The sequence below is a fragment of the Neovison vison genome, chromosome 2 (assembly GCF_020171115.1).
Source record: "Neovison vison isolate M4711 chromosome 2, ASM_NN_V1, whole genome shotgun sequence".
NCBI classification, from domain to species: domain Eukaryota; kingdom Metazoa; phylum Chordata; class Mammalia; order Carnivora; family Mustelidae; genus Neogale; species Neogale vison.
In genome coordinates this window covers 151,223,389-151,240,454 of record NC_058092.1, presented here as the reverse complement: position 1 = coordinate 151,240,454, position 17,066 = coordinate 151,223,389, and the positions used below count along the sequence as shown (strand labels likewise).

The window sequence follows — 17,066 nt, the reverse complement described above, 5'->3', positions numbered from 1 at the left end:
CATCGGCTGCCACAGCCGCCTTTTCCTGCTGTGGGCCGACCGCCGCGCGCTTCCACTCACCGGGAGAATCCCCCGTCGTCCTCGCTGTAGCTGCTGCCGCTGCCGCGAACTCCTCACCCCCGCCCCCTCAGGTAACCCAGGAAACCGGGAACACCGCCCCCTCCCCTCCCCAGTCCGGACCCGACCCGACCGCCTGCGCGTGCGCGCCTGCCCCCTTCGCGCGCCCCTCGCCCCGCCCCTCGCCGATAGGGCGCGTCGACGTCGCAGGCGTGATGCGTGGGGCGGCCGAGCCAATGGGCGGGGAGGGGGGCGGGCCGAGCCTCAGGGTAGGGGCCTAGGGGGTTTCTCTAGAGCGGGCGCGGCTTTCCTGGGGCCCTGGCCCAGTCTGCGCTCTGTGGGCCCGGCTGTGTTGGATGCCGGAGCGGGCGACCGCCGTAGAACAAGCATCGAGCCCTTGCGCGGCGCCCGCTTCCTCCAGTCAGCGTAGACCCGCCCTGTCCCCCTTTTGCAGGGCCGGGGTGCAGGACGCGTGGGGCGGGCGTGGGAGCAGGAGGGCTGGCGCGGGGGGCCGAGCCCGCCTTCGGGCCGGAGAAGGCGGTTCGCGGGCCGCGAAGCCGCCGTGGAAGCGACCCGGCGCGGACGCGCGTCTTTTGTTTCCGCGCTCTTGGAACGCGCTTGTGGACGCGCGCGGCCGCGGCCGGTGCCTCCCGGCGGCGGCGCCTCCGGCCGGGGACCGCGGGTCAGCACGGCGAGGCTGGGCTGCACCACCGAGGGCCTGGCCTGGCCCGTGCCCGACGGGCCGCCACCCCCGCCGGCCGGCGTCGGAGAGGACCCGCTCCCCCAGCCCAGTCTCCGCGATAGCGCGCGTGCGGCCTGTCGGACGCGCCCGGGAAGGCTCGGAGCGGGGCTCGGGCCCTGCCTCGTCCTGCACCCCGTGAGCAGGTGGTCGGCGAGCCGACGGCAGTTGCGTTAGGATAGGCAGTTCGAGAAACAGAAATAACTCAGGACGTGGTGTCGTAAGGCGGTGAACCAGATGCCCCTCTCGCGCGGCCCGTGGCGAGCGAAGGAGATAGTTGGTCAGGGCTGGGGCTGGTGCTATGGCCAGCTATGCTCCCGGGGAGAATCCCGCACTTTAACACACTCCCCACTGACACTCGAAGCTCAACCGCTCGCTCGAAACTTCGGGTAGAGGCTGCCCACTCCCTCCGGCAGTCCGCTAGAACCAAGCACTCCAGCGGTGCACGACCCCAAATCGCTGACGGGTCCGTGTGAGAGACGTCGGCGGGAATTCACGACTCATTACACGGATAATAACGAGCACCTGCTAGGGGCCAGGTACCCCGCCCCACCCCCCGCTAGAGGCTGGAGATCCTCTGATGAATTTCCCTGAACTGAAAGAGGAAGAGGAGCCCAAACTTGACCCCTTTCACAGTTTTACCTAACAGTGAACCTACTCTGTGTTCGCATGAACGTTTACCCACTATCTTAAAAACATGTTTTTTTTAATGGACAAAGAAGTCATAGAAATGATAAGTAACAATCCAGTTTCTGTTTCTCTTGAAGGCAAGATAGTCAATGACCATGATTTTGTTAAAGCCAAACAGAATGAAATAGACTTTGTGTTACAATGGTACACAATTAGCCCTCAAAGTATTCTTTATTTGTAAAGGGCACGAAGTAATGTCATTTCTGACGGTTCTCTTCTCTGTATACCTGCAAAACCAAGCTACCACAGAATAAACTGTTCAAAAGTATCTTAGAATATGGACATTAAGTATACATAACTAGATAAAACTAGATAAAGATTTTAAATGAACACAGGAAACGTGTAACTGTACATTCAATAGAAGAAAGAAAAAAAGTAATAGATATGTAGAAGGAAGGGTTATTATCAGTTTTGGCGTGGGTCGTGATCTCAGTGTCATTGGATGGAGCCCACTTGGGGCTGTGCACTCAGCAGGGTGTCTCCTTCTCTTCCTCCCCCTCTTAGGTGCTTGGTAACTCTAATAAATACATTTGATCTTAGCCAAAAGGCCGAGAAGCAATCACTACCTCAAAAAAAGAAAGAAAGTCTTTTTTAAAATTTTAGATGTACAAATTTAGTTTCGGAAGGCTTTATGTTATTGGACTGTATATGACTCTTTTTAAAATGTGCTTTTTTAGTAGGCACCTTAAAACTTATTTTAGAAGTCAGTTCTTAATGTCTCCATTAAGTGGCTTAACAACATTTGCTCCTTCTCTTTGCAAAACTGACCAGATTAGGTTTTAATAAGATTTTTAAATTAAATTTTCTCTACTAAATCTCTGCTAACTTTTTAAATTTCCCAAAGTATGTATATTTTACTTTAAAAACTCTTATGTCATTATATTGCAAGATTTGTAAACATCAAGAATACTCTATGAGGTGCTTTTTACAGCCAGTTAGAAGTATTAAGACAACCCAAATCCCTCTTCTTTGTTGTGGAAACTTCCTGCTGAGTGTGTTTTAGTGTCCCACTTTCGTGTGTAGGAAAGACTGTACTTGTGGACAGCTATGAAACTCTCATAAAAGTTTTTTTCTTTTTAAATTCTGAATTGTCTTTTTGCTTAGAATGGAAAATAATTGCTATAGTAATAAATTCAAATGTTAAGACAAATATACAATCTAGAAAATGTAAGTCTTCTGTGATCTCATCCCAGAATAGTCACTAGTAAGTGATGTACATGTCCACAGATACACACACTCACACACTCACATACACACAGCTATAAAGTTGTCACCATCATTGAAAAAGGAGGAATTTTGTCCATTATTGAGCATAATTCTTACGCAAGTGACTTACTTGCCATTTCTTATTTTAACAGTTGATATTTTGTCTGTCTTAATCCCTAATATATTCCTGTGCTCAACAAGTTTATGATGAACTTTGAGTTGTAACCTGCATGAGCTGTTTATTTTGAAAGAGCAAACTAAGTCCGTCATACGACAGGCTAACAAGTGGGAAGAAATTAAATGTTACAAGAAATGCATGTTTGCTATCCATTGTCAAGAGCTCAGGGGATCATAGCAGATTCAAAAATCACAAGAACCCTCTAAAGCTCATGGTGTCTCATTTAGAAGACCAGAAAAATGTATCTGCAAGTTCACAGAGCAGAATATCACTTGGCCAGCTCAAAGCAAGTGTTGGAAAGGGCTGGTCAGATTCGAGGTGAAGAACAGGTGAAGATCTATATGTTTCACTGCCCACTCAAAAAACATGCTACATGAAAAGATTCTTAATGTATACACTTTGTCTCTAATTTCATATACACCATTATTTTGGAGCATTTCAAAAAAAATGTCTCTAACTCTACCTAATACCAGACATCGAACTCAGCAGTAATATTGCTAGATTGACCCATTATTTCAGATGTTGATTCAACTACAGGATATTTCCCATGTACTTGCAATGTTCGAGACTTTGGGATACAAAGGTAGAGGAAAGACATGGGACTGTTGGGGACCCCAGACAGGAAGACAAGCAGTGACAATGGAGAGTGATGAGGGTGAAGACGGCGTCACGGACGGGGATTCCTAGGGTGTGGTGGAGGGACATCCAACCCCACATCTGGGATGAGAAAAGTCTTCTTGGACAAGCTGACCCTAGACCTGAGACTTAGAGACACAGCAGGCTTCAGGCAGGCCAATTTTTCCTGCATATGCCTTTAGTGCTCCCAGTCTAGATGGACCAAATTTTAAAAATTAAAGGAGTGTTGTGAGCTTTTCACAAAGTTAAGTTTATTCAATTCAAGAAGTCCCCTTCTGAAGCTATGGCCTTACTATTTCTTTGGAATTGAAATAACCTTCCTGTAGGCTATGGCAGTCATACCTACGCTTATGTTCAGTGTCTTATCTTGACAAAGCGATTGGCAATAAGGAGTTGGCAAGCTGATTTGTCCCTGAGAGGGTTTGTTGCTCAGTTCTTTCGTTGATGCAGTGGTTGTTACTATTACTGTTGTGGCCGTCTATAAAACCACGTGTCCGGAAGCCACTGACAGTGAGGCCAGCACTGGGACCATGACTCTCCTCGGACTGCCAACACCACCTGGGAACTTGTAAGAAATCCAGAATCTCCGTCCACAACCCCAGACTTCCTGAGTCATACCTGGCATTTCAACAAGATCCTCAGGTGATTTAGATGCACGTGAAAGTTATAAAGCTCCGCTCCAGGAGAGGGAACGGCATGTGTGCAAACCGATGAGGGAGATCATGGGTGGCAGGAAGATCCTTCCCAAAGCTGAAAGAGTAAAGGCCACATTTCAAGGAGGATGAGGGTGATGTTGGCAGGGCAGGCAGGAGGGTGGGTGATGACTGATATTTTCCGTCTGCATCAACTCTACCCAGATAAATAACTGCTCCATATTTCATCCTGGTCCTCTTATTTTTTATTCTAATTTTGGGGGGCAGGGGAGGAGCAAAGGCAGAGGGAGACAAAGAATCTTAAGCAGACTCCATGCCCAGTGCAGAGCCCCACATGGGGCTCCATCTCACAACCCCAAGATCATGGGCTGAGCCAAAATCAAGAGTCCAAAGTTTAACTGACTGAGCCACCCAGGCACCCCCATCCTGGTCATTTTAAACTAAGCCGTGTTCCATATTGTTTACATTGCTCAATCACTTGCTGCGGGACCTCAAAACATAGGTTAAACTCTTGTGGGACAAATAAATATCTTGGGCCTATTCGATGGCTGTTAGTGGGATGCATTATAACTATCATAACAGGTCATGCTGACTCTCCAGAGTGACTGGCGGAGAGTCTGTTTTAAGGTGGACAGACGCCAAAGGATAAAGGTTTACCCTAAGCCAGGGTGGGCAGAAGGAGTTCTGTCCCACCTAACAGCTTTCTATCTGTTAGATAGATAGATCTAACTGTCCTATGCTGGCCTGAGGCCACATCAAATATGCAAGAGACACTTGGTAACCACAAGTTAAGGTATAAACTAGAGTATGCATTTCTCTCTCTCTCTCTCTCTCTCTTTAATTATTTATTTGAATGAGAGAGAGGGAACATGAGAGAGGTCAGCGGGAGAAGCAGACTCCCTGCCGAGCAGGGAGCCCAATGTGGGACTCGATCCCACGACTCCAGGATCATGACCTGAGCCGAAGGCAGTTGCTTAACCAACTGCACCACCCAGGCGCCCAACATTTTCTCTCTTTTATCTACCAAAAGAGAAAGTATATACCAAGTAAGTGCGGCAAACAAGTGAGAACACAACCTCCGATAGTCTTCCTTGATTTCCCTACCTCCCAGTAACTACTCCTATTCTTGTTATGTGTTAGTCTCAAACACACTTTGAGTTTATTATGTCATGAGGACTCTAGTTTATCTTTTGGTGCTCATTTTGAGCAGATAGAGGCTGCTCAATAGGTTTTTTGAGTAAACAAGGAAGATAATGACACAGAGGAACACATGTAGCTGGGAGAATTTTCTATGACCGATAGTCAGTCATGGTCAACAGTTGTTAGAGGTGTAGTCAGTCATAGTCAACAGTTGTTATATCTCCTTTTATACTCAAGGAGATTTTATTTAAATCCTTATTTTTATGCCTGGAATATCCAAATGGCTTATATCTGTAAGCATTCTTACGTGACATCCTATTTGTCAGTAAAGCACTGTTTTATGCAAGAGGAAATAAAACTTATAAAAATTACATAATCATTTCCCCAATTCACCATATAAACTAATCTGAAGGGTAAAGAGCTGTCACATATTTGGAACCAGAACTGGGTATTAATGCTAAAACATAGCCTAAGCTATGTTTACCTATGGAATTCAGATAGTGGGAGTTGTAGGGGTCCTGGTGGGACCCTCCAGAAATAGATCTGCATGAGTCGGGGAGGAGTATTCTAGAGAAGTGGGAACACAAGCTCCTCTAGTAATAAAACTTGGGTTGCAGAGGGAACGGATGCTTGTACATACGGCACAGGGTCTGGTAATCAAATTTGTTCCCCACCAGCATCCTAGTTCTAACTCTAAGTCTTGAGATTCAAAGATTCAAAGATTCAAAGGCAGGGCTCAGTGGGTTAAAGCTTCTGCCTTCGGTTCGGGTCATGATCCCAGAGTCCTGGGATCGAGCCCCGCTGGGATTGAGCCCCGCATTGGGCTCTCTGCTCAGCAGGGAGCCTGCTTCCTCCTCTCTCTCTGCCTGCCTCTCTGCCTACTTATGTCTGTCAAATAAATAAAATCTTAAAAAAAAAAGATATTTGAAAGGCATCTGAGATTAAAAATGGAAAAGACTGTTTATGTAGAATCCCTGGTCCCGGGCAGTTGTGCATTAGAATCCATACAAACAAGTAATCATATCAGAAAGCAAAGTCATATATAGAACAAAAATGACCCCATGGGGGTGGGGGGAGGGGCTGCAGTGTGTCAGTCGCAGCAGAGGGAGGTCCTTCATCAGGTGTCTGTCTGGAGTCTCGAGTCATAGCAAAACCCTTCTCCCTGACCAGGTGTGCTGACATCCAAGCCATGCAGAAAATACAGGGTTCCAAGGAACCTAGAGTTCATTTTGGAAACCCTTGACTCAGGGGCAGCTTTTGTGTTTTTGATGCAGCTATTCCGTAAGCAAAGTTCTGAGAAATTGGTATCGCTTAAGCAGAACAGACGCAGCCCAGGTGAGGCATCTCATTGAAAATAAAACAAAGACTCTGTTTGGAAGTAGATGGTCTGACACAGAAAAGGGGCCCAAAACACACAATGATATTGGGGAAAAAATCGCTGACCTATATTGGAAAATCAAAACAGAAAACAGAAAGTGAAGACTGGGTGTTACTAGATTCTAGGACTTGAATGGAGAAAATGGTTTATCAGAGACAACATATTAAAGCATCATTGTGAACTAAAAAGGACCTTAAATAAGCAAGTATCTAAAAATATCTGGGCCATTTAATAACATAATCTTCTGGATTTTCATCCATAAATTTAAAAAAGTAGATATCATCCTGTCACTTCTCACACGTTAGTGTGGCAGAATAGTTGAATCAGCAAAACCCTAAGGCAGCATCCCAGGAGCAGGTAAGCTCTGCCTTCAGTGGGATGAGGACTCCCTGCCGCCAGATGGTCTCATCAAAATGCATTGCCTCCCTGGGCAAGGGGGAAGTGACTCTGTGACAAGAACCTTGCCCCTATGGGCGGACTTCGTGGTCAGTGTGCAAGCTCCCACTTGACTCTAATTCTCCCGAATTCCGTGATTTCTGAAAGATACTCCCCTTTCCATTTTACCCCCTAGGCCCCCCCCCAACATCAAACACACTCTCGCAAAGAATCAGACACAGCAACTGGAAATAAAAAGAGTGACTACAGTTCTGCTTCTACGATGGCTGTTCATACAGCCCCAATGTGTTCTCAGACACTAAAAGCACCCGCCAAGAATGTGAGGTCACCAAATCAGAGTAATACATGACCAGGAAGTGTCGCGTAAAGCACCCTTCTCAAGGTCACGCACCCCTCAGGATAACCTCCCTGACTTGTTTCCTGCCCAGCCTATAGTACCGTTTCTGGAGCTCTGCTGCCGACTGATAAATCAGGTCTACTACAGAGTGAGGGTTTCCTGATGGGATACAGGCAACATGAATTTACTGTGAGGTGTACCTCCCCTTGTGGTTGGAATCCAGCTCAGAATGCCCCAGTGGCGATCCTCCATGACCATCTTAGGCACTCTAGTGACCTGGGACCTTGACACGTTGAAGCAGCTACGAGGTGAGCAGCTATCTTAACCACCGTGGCTGATTCTCAACAAAGAGAAATGGAATTAGAACATTCATCCCTGGGGAGGATGAGCTGGTGGGTGTGTGTGGGGGGGGTGCCGAAAATGTGATAGATTCCAGTCAAATATATAAGAGAGGTCTTCGATAATAAGCTGACTTGGTGGGCACTGGGAACTGGGCTAGCCAAGATGGTGGGAAAGAGTTGAGTGCCAACAACATTCACCTCAAGTGCCTGAATGGCACCCTTCGTGGCTACCTAACCAGATGTCTGAGAATCAGTGTGGCAGACACCACTTATAGGGAAGGAGAGCAGGGAAAGGACATTTGCCTCCTAATGGCTAGTCTCTCGTCTTAACACCAGGGACTGCCCTCATCTTTTCCCCAGTACTTCGAAACGTGACCCTATTTCACACTAAATTCCTTTCTATTTTCCAGGGTGTTTCTGAACTCTCTAGAATAGAGATACACAGATCCATAAACCAAGAGCCCCCAAAGGGGTATTAGTTGTCAGAAGAAGTGCTGTCTCATTTTTCCCCCTTTTATGTGTGCAGCCCTGGGCTTTCTCCCTTGCACACACATGTGATTGATGGTATCTCCCGAATCCCGTAATCGTTCCAAACAGGTGTTCTTTTCCCTGACCGCTTCTTCAGTTGCAGGGAGTGAAGAGGGAGGAACAGAGGAAGGGAGAAAACATCCCACTCAATGTTAGTTTATCAGTCTATGTGGAAAAAAAGAAAATCAGTAGTCTTGCCTTGTACTCCCTTCCCTTCTGGAGAAGGCCTGAAACCGTGGAGGAGAGGGATGTCATTTGGAAGATCTGAAAGTAACTTTGTTACAAGAATCAGGGGAAATTGGAGGAGGAGGCAAGCCACAAGAGACTGCAGACTCTCTGAGAAACAAACTGAGGGTTTTGGAGGGAAGGGGGTGGGGGGAAGGATTAGCTTGGTCGTGGGAAATAAGGGGGGCACGTATTGCACGGAGCACTGGGTGTGGTGTGTAAACAGTGAATCTTGGAACACTGGAAAATAAGATTTTTTTAAAAATCAAAAGATCTGGGCGCCTGGGTGGCTCAGTGGGTTAAAGCCACTGCCTTCGGCTCAGGTCATGATCCCAGGGTCCTGGTATGGGGCCCCACATCGGGCTCTCTGCTCAGCAGGGAGCCTGCTTCCTCCTCTCTCTCTGACTGCCTCTCTGCCTGTCAGTCTCTCTGACTGATCTCTGCCTGTCAAATGGATAAATAAAATCTTAAAAAAATAATAATAAAAAATAAAAATAAAAATAAAAAGATCGAAAGAGAGGGAGACAAACCAAAATACAGACTTTTATCTTTAGAGAACAAAATCTGGTTGCTAGAGGGCGTGGGGACTGGAGGGATGGGTGGAACAGGTGATGGGGAATAAGACGTGCCCCTGTCGTGAGGAGCACAGGGTGAAGTATGGAGTTGTTTAATCACTATATTGTACACCTGAAACAAATGTAACTTTGTATATTAATTATATTAGAATTAAAATAAGGTTTAAGAATTAAGAAAAGAAAAAAGAAAGTAACTTTGTCAGTCAGTTCTTTGAAGGCAAGGAGCTGTGCTGGTTTATGACACAGTGAAAGTGTTGTAATTTGGCACCAACATCCTAACAGTGACTATGAAGACATCTTTGGCACACTGGTACTATAGGCTAGAAATAACCATGTGGAGTAGGCTAGAATATTCTACCTGCAGGTTTTCATAAAAACTCATGCCAATACTGCCCAGATGGGATGTGCACATAAAGCATAGGACTTACCGTCTATTTTTACCAAGAGTATTTTTTCAGAATTTTTTTTTATCAGCTTGGCTCAGGGCTTTCTTTCTCTGTGCCTATTCCTTATTTACAAAAACCAATCTCCTCAACTGTCACGTTTTTTTTTTTTTTAAAGATTTTATTTATTTATTTGAGAGAGAGAGAGAGACAGTGAGAGAGAGCATGAGTGAGGAGAAGGTCAGAGAGCGAAGCAGACTCCCCATGGAGCTGGGAGCCCGATGTGGGACTCGATCCCGGGACTCCAGGATCACGCCCTGAGCCGAAGGCAGTCGTCCAACCAACTGCGCCACCCAGGCGTCCCAACTGTCACGTTTTAAAATCCTGCCAGCTACTTTCCTATCAGATACGCCTCCAATGTCCCTGGAATTGTGCTTTCTACTCTAAGTTTTTTTTTTATTATTATTATTTAAGATTTTATTTATTTATTTGACACTCAGAGATCACAAGTAGGTAGAGCGGCAGGCAGAGAGAGAGGAGGAAGCAGGCCCCCAGCTGAGCAGAGAGCACGATGATGCGGGGTTCGATCCCAGGACCCTGGGATCATGACCTGAGCCGAAGGCAGAGGCTTAACCTACTGAGCCAGTCAGGTGCCCTGAAGATATATATATGTGTATATATATATATATATATATATTTTTTTTTTTTTAATCGGAATAGGAATGATCAAGTATTGGTGTCCTCCACCCTTTAAAGAATTCCATTTAGCTTCCTTTGAGAGATGAATACAGATCCTGCTGATGGCTAAAGATGCTCCGATGTCGCCTGGGGTGCCAGGCGCTATAATATTCGGATGATCTGTGTGTGTGTGTGTGTGTGTGTGTGTGTGTGTTTTGAGCATTTGGATAGGTCTTTTCTGATGAGTGTACAGGAACATTTGTTATTTTACTGATGGCAGAATCAGAGCCTAGAGAACTAGTAGAGAAAGATAAACTGTATAGGGGAGGACTCTTGTCTCTACACTCCCAAGCGTTTCCTAACCAAGTAATCACTGACAAATGCGCTAACTGGATTTCTTGAAAGGATTTTCTTAGAAGCATCTTGCCAGAGTCCAATTTTAGAGTTCAAGTGTTATTAGCACTTACACGTTTCAAGGGGTTTGCAACTTCTGTATGTGGGAAACATATTTCACTGCAAGGCACAGTCAAATGTTCTTCGCGGGGTGTTTCTTGTGCTTTAATTTTCCCAGCGTCACTGCAAGGGAATGTATATATGGCTGCGTTCCCATGTTGAAGGTGACACTTACCAGACACAGTGTCCTCGGAGGGAGAAAGACACAAGTCAGAATGATCATATGACCCAGTAATTCTGCCCTTAGGTGCATTCTCCAGGGGCCGAGAGCAGGGCCTTGAGTGGATGTTTGTAACGTGGCTGTTCACAGCACCAGCACTCACAGTAATTACCGGGTGGAACAACCCAAGGATCCATAGGTGAATGAACTCCCAAAGAAAACGCAGTAGGTCCGGACAATGGCACGTCACTCAGTCTCAAAGAGGAAGTTCTGCCTGACACAGGCTGCCACACAAATGGACCTTGAGGACATCATGCAAAGTGAAACAAGCCAATCATGAAGAGAACTAGGGTGTACGATTCCACTAATAAAAGGCACCTAGTTTAGTGAAATTCATGGAGATAGAAAGCAGAATTCTGCTTGCCAGGAGCTGAGGGAGGGGGGTGGAAAGTTCATGTTAAATGAGGACAGTTTTAGTCGGGGAGGACAAGAAAGTTCAGAGACCGCTGCTGGTGATGGTCGCCAAACAATGTGAATGTACTTAATGCCACTGAACTCTCCACTTCAAATGGTAAAACTGGGAAAGATTTGTGTAATACATAGTTTATCTCTCTCTCTCTCTCTCACACACACACACACACACTCACACCAGGAGACAAAACGATTAACCTTGATCTGGAAGGAGAGAGATGGAGAAGTCTTCTCAGAGGACATGGCTTTGTCTTGAGAGATGAGGAGAGCTCTGGTAGATGAGACAGAAGAAAAAAGTATTCGGGGCTAAGGGGATAATGTCAGGACGTCATAAGGCAATTGCAAGGTCATATTCCAGGAAGAGCGACTCGTCCAGGCGCCTGGATACTTGCAAGTAAGTTACAATAGAGGAAGCCACAATGGCGGGGTGCGGGGACAGGTCTTGAATGCCCCACCTGCCCTGCAAGATGTTTGAGATTTATTCTGCAGGCAGTGGGAAGCCACTGGAATCCTTTAAGCTTGGAGACGTGACCAAGCTTGCATTTTGGAAAGATGATGTTTGGCAGTTGTGTGAGGAATGGATTGGAGGGGGAAGACATGAGAAGCAGGGACTCTGGTGGAAAGACCATTGCAATGAGCCAAGGGAGAGATCACAAGGGCCCAGCTGAGAGGATGTGGGAGGGGAGGGGCCATTCAAAGGTTTTGGGGAAACACTGAGAAGTGGAGAAAAGGAGGCTTGCGCAGTGGGGGTGGCTCCCAGGCTTCAGGGTTGGCTTCATCCATTCCCCAGCCAGGCTGACCCATCCACGGGCTCTCCACGTCCCGGCTCAGAATAGTTGCTCAAGACCCACACAACCATGATCCTAGCCAGGGCTTGTTCTCGACTCCCCTCTCTACAATCCCGTCTTCCAGAGGCTCCCCAGTTGCCTCCCAGCTGGGTGGGCAATCTGGCTCCTCTGAGCACTCCTTTGAATCTCCTCCAGACTCCCTACCTCCCCTTCCCCCACAACTCCAGCTGTGGGACTTGTTCCCTTCATAATTCCCCACTCCCATCCGTCCGTAGCTCTATGCTCACTCCCTCTTCTTCACACACCAGCGTCTGGCCTCCAAGATAAAGGGGCAGGGAGAGACCTGAAATCTCCTTAGCACAGACTAGGGATATAACAGAGGCTGGAGGTCAGACAGGACTAGCAGCAAGGGGTGAGAGAGAGAAAGAGTGAGTGCCCTTGGAGTCTGCTGGGTTTCAGGCACCCGGGAGTCCACCTGCACCCGATTATTAAACGAGTCCTTGGAGTTACGACGTGCCCCAGACCAAGCATGTCAGTTTCCTGGCATCCAAGAACCAGAGCTGCAGTCTTTCTAGCGAGGGTCTTTGGCTCAGCCCACTCCACAGGCGTATCTTCATTCTCCTCCTCTTTCTGCACAGTACCAGACCACTCTCTGAGCAGGCAGCCTGTCAGGACCAGCTCCCCGGAGCCCCAGCACTGCCAGGACCCCATCTGCTAATCCCCTGACTCAGCGGTTCTCGAGTTCTCACCCTGGCCCCAGCGAGCCCACCAGAGCGGCACACATGCTCATCTGACGACCGCGAAGTCTCAGAAACACGGTCACCTACCTGCACGGTGATTCCCTCCTCCGGGTGAGCGAGGAACTCTTCCCTTTGGGAGCCCCACTGCAGGCTGATTAGCAACCAGCCTCTGGGTCAGCTGCAGAGAAACAGGTTCTCCTCCACACTGCGAAGCAATCTTTGGCGCTTGTTTGTAGTTAACTTCTGGCTTCCATTCAGCTTAGGGGAGGATCATTCTCCTGGCATCGTAAGAACGTGCACAGTTGAGTCAAACAGCCCAAGAGATGGCAAAGGCAAAGCCTGCGGCACAGTCTGATGTCACCAGAGGAAGATATGGGAGCAGATGGGGAAGGCGGTAGCTCCATGGACTGCAAGAGCCTCCGATCACAGCCTCCCCATGGAAGAACGAGTGAGCTGCTGAAAGAGGCAATGCACCAAACATGGGCACTGAAACTACTCTCATCCAAGCCAAACTGTCATTGGAAATGGCTGCGTGTCTGCCCGAGGCTGCTTTTGCATTTGGTGATGGAGCTAGGCAATGTCTGTGTTGCCAGGAAAGCGAGTGGCCCTCTCTGCCCCTGGCTCCTTGGCAGGTGGCCACATTCAGATCACATGGGGCATCTGGCAAATCAAGCCCAATTCCTTTGCAGTGGGGCTGCAGCAAGGATTTCCAGTTAGTAATTTTGTGGTGGCTCCTATGAGTCACGGCGCCCTGATTCTCCTGCAGAGGGGGAGGGCCTAAGTTTGTCCCGGAGAGGATCGTCATTACTCTGGATTTGAGAATTCTGCAGCCTTTGGAGGACAGAGAACGAAGCTAATCATGAGAAAGAGAATCCTGAGCCTCGCCACTGCCACCAGCCACCCGGTCGCAAACTTTCAGCCAACTTGTAGTGCAAATTTTGACCCTTCCTTTGTGCTTAAATCTGGCTCTCTCCTTTTTAAAGCTGCTAGTATTTCCAGTTTAAAATTTGGATTAAAAAGAAATAAATCATAAAATGAAATGACTTTTTGATTAAAAACTGCTGTCGTCTTTTAAATCCCACGCCTCTTATGGACTTCTGAATTTATAGTTTTATTTTCAAACCCACATGCAAGTACATATAAAAACAATCAGTCGCTCCCCTTTACTGAGTATTTAAGTCAGGGCCTGGGCTAGCGCTTTACAAGCATTGTTTTTAATCTTCACAACAGTTCTGCCCCGGAGGTATTTTGTTCCCGTTTTTACAGATAAGGAACCTGAGACTTGCCCGATGTCGCACTGCTTTTAAATGGTGGTACCAGCACTTGAGCCCAGTCCTGTTTCACTTCCAGTATCATGCTCTTAACTATAGATTAGACTGCTTTCTGTGTGTGTGTGTGTGTGTGTGTGTGTGTGATATGTATGTATCTACAGACATCATAGTAGATGTGCAGTAAATATTTGTTGAGTCACTATTATATATTATCTGTATTTGCTCAGAACTCTTAGGATTGTTGCTGTATCTGGAAATTGATACCAAGCATACTATTTTCCAGATGAGAGCTAAAGAAATTCATATTACAACATCACAGTGGAGCCTAGAACAGCAGCTTTCAAAGTAGATGCTTATAATAGAGGTCACCATGTCATTTACGGTTCTCAATTTCCACGCCTGCCTGAGCACTGAAACACCTGGCACAGTCATCATAATTAGTTTCTAAACAAGTAACTGTCAATGTATTCTGAGACGTTATGTGCCCTGCGTGGTAGGTCCTTGATAATGAACGGTGATTGCGACTCTGCCTTGTGATGGCTATTACCATCGTCGGCTCAAGTAACTCCTCCGGCCACACTCAGTGACGAGTGCAGATGACTGTACTTGCCGTCCTTGTGTCAGGTCTAGTATAACTCAGGGACACACACCCAACAGAGATGTCAGAGTCGAAGGTACCAAAAGAAACTTTTTTATCTTTCCAACATGAAAACCACCTGAAAGCTGTGGAAATAAAGTCTCCAGGAAAATTCTTCTTTCCCTTGAGAAGTTTGCTGGCTTGTTTCACATTGTGACACATAAAAAAAGCCCCAAGGTATTTTGATACATTAAAGACATCCCTCAGGGTGCCTGGGGATCTCAGTGGGTTAAGCAACTGACTTCAACTTAGATCATGATCCCAGGGTCCTGAGATCTGAGCCCTGCTCTGGGCTCCCCGCTCGGCGAGGAGTCTGCTTGTCCCTCTGCCTCTGCCCCTCCTCCTGTTCATTCTCTCTCTTTCTTTTTTTCAAATAAATAAAATTTAAAAGAAAATAAAGACATCCTCCTCCAATTGTGCCTTGCATGCCTCATGCCTCATTTAATTCTACCACAACTTGATGAACCAAATTAATGTTTTCCTCCTGAAAGCTTTGTGGAGGAAAATATATCTTGCCCCTATTAGGAACTTAGGAGATCTTGTTAATGACTAGGATGCAAATACTTCATTTGGAAGAAAGAGGACTTTACGGGTTGCTACCACCAAGTTAAACATTCTTATGATGCACCGACGGACATCACTGCTTGCGAGAGTGGCTGCAGCATCCAAAATACCTTATTTTCATTTTCCATAGCAGCGATCCTTTCTGAGAGTCCTGATTTTGCCAGATAAACAGGTCAGTAAAGTCAAATACAGAAAGTTAGATTTACCCTAAGATGCTTCGAACTCAAAAAGTGGCTCAGTCAGTTGAGCATTTGACTCCTGGTTTGGGCTCAGGTCATGATCTCGGGGCAAAGGGATCCAGCCCCAGACTGGGCTCTGTGCTCAGCGTGGAGTCTGCTGGGGATTCTCTCTCCCTCTGGCCTCCCCTTCTGCAGGTACATACACACACACACACACACACACACACACCCTCTCTCTCTCTTAAAAAAGAGGTGGGGGGACTTGGTAGTTTCTCAAAAACTTAAACCATACCATCCAGCAATTCCATTTCTGGGTACATACTCTGAAGAATTGAAAGCAGGGACTCAAAAGGTATTTATAAGCCATTTTCATAATAACATTGTTTACAATAGTCAAAAGGTGGAAATAGCCCAAGTGTCCACAGATGGATAAATGAAATAGAATGTGGTTTATCTGCACGCTGGAGTATTCTTCGGCTTTAAAAAGAAAAAAATTCTGTTGGATCTCAAAGACATGATGACAAATGAAATAAGCCAGACACCAAGGGACAAATACTGTATGAATCCACTTCTGTGAGGCCCTGGAACAGACACGTTCATACAGATGGAAAGCAGAAAGACGGTTTCTATGAGCTAGGGTTGGAGAGGAGGGGGAGTTATTGTTTAATGGGTACATTTGGAAAGATGAGAAAGTTCTGGAGACAGACGGTGGTGATGGTCGCATAGCATCGGGAATGTACTTAGTGCCACCAAACTGTGCACTTCAAATGATTAAACTAAACAAGAAAGAGGGGAAGCCTCAGTGTCCGAGGATGATAACCACAGACGCTGCCCGAGTTGTGCTCCAGATGGTAAGTGTCCTCGAACCTCCAGTTCAGCCCTGGGGAAGAGAAGTTCCTCCAGGCTTCCTCACTACACATGCTCTCGGGAAGAATGCTTGACCCCCTCATCCACGCCCCTCTCTCTTGTGCTTGGACCCACCACGCTCTTACAGTATTGTCCTTGCTCTAAATAATGCAGCTTCCTCGATCCCCTCCCGCGCTGTGCTCCCTCTGTGACCCCGAGCTCCCCACCAGCGCAGCCAGGGCAGTAGTCCAATGGCTCAGCGGGCTTTCCCCACCCCCTTTATTTCTTCCTTTCTTCAAACTGAAAACACTCAAATCCTGCGTGTGCCGTGATTTGTTAGGTGGAGTCCATTGCTGAAGACACAATAGGAAAAAATAGTAACATGGCATGGGATGTTTTACTACATGGGTAATAAATGTACAAAGGAGATGGCGATTTTCTGTTAAAATGGGATCCAGAGAAGACAAAAGAGCTTTATTTTAGTTTAGTTATACACACACACACACATATATACATATTCACACACACATTTTTTTTTAAAGAAGTGGGGGGTGGGGGAGCGAGGGGCAGCAGGGGGCAGGTGGGGAGAGAATCTTGAGTTCTGGAGATCCCAGAACTCCATGTTCAGCGTGAGGCCTGACATGGGGTTTGATCTCATGACCTGAGCTAAAATCAAGACTCAAATGCTCAGCTGACTAAGCCACCCAGGTACCCTCCAAAGGGGATTTTTAAAAAATTGTGAAATGTTACAGATGTAAATAGTAATAACAGCTGATATCTACTGAGCACTATTCCAGTTGCTTTACGTGAATTCATA

At 46.8% G+C, this 17,066-nt stretch overlaps 1 protein-coding gene across 3 annotated transcripts in view; it reads right to left on the bottom strand.

The window, feature by feature from the left end:
- The window catches only part of LYST (lysosomal trafficking regulator), a 188,442-nt gene extending 175,088 nt beyond the window's left edge, over nt 1–13,354 (bottom strand). For 2 of the 3 annotated variants that reach the window (XM_044239320.1, XM_044239322.1), the window contains exon 1: nt 61–193. The gene's annotated coding sequence lies outside the window, so the exon portion shown is untranslated. Of the gene's footprint in view, nt 1–60; nt 194–12,839 lie in introns of those variants that run through there. The other variant, XM_044239321.1, reaches the window with a different exon arrangement.
- Nucleotides 13,355–17,066: the final 3,712 nt, after the last annotated feature.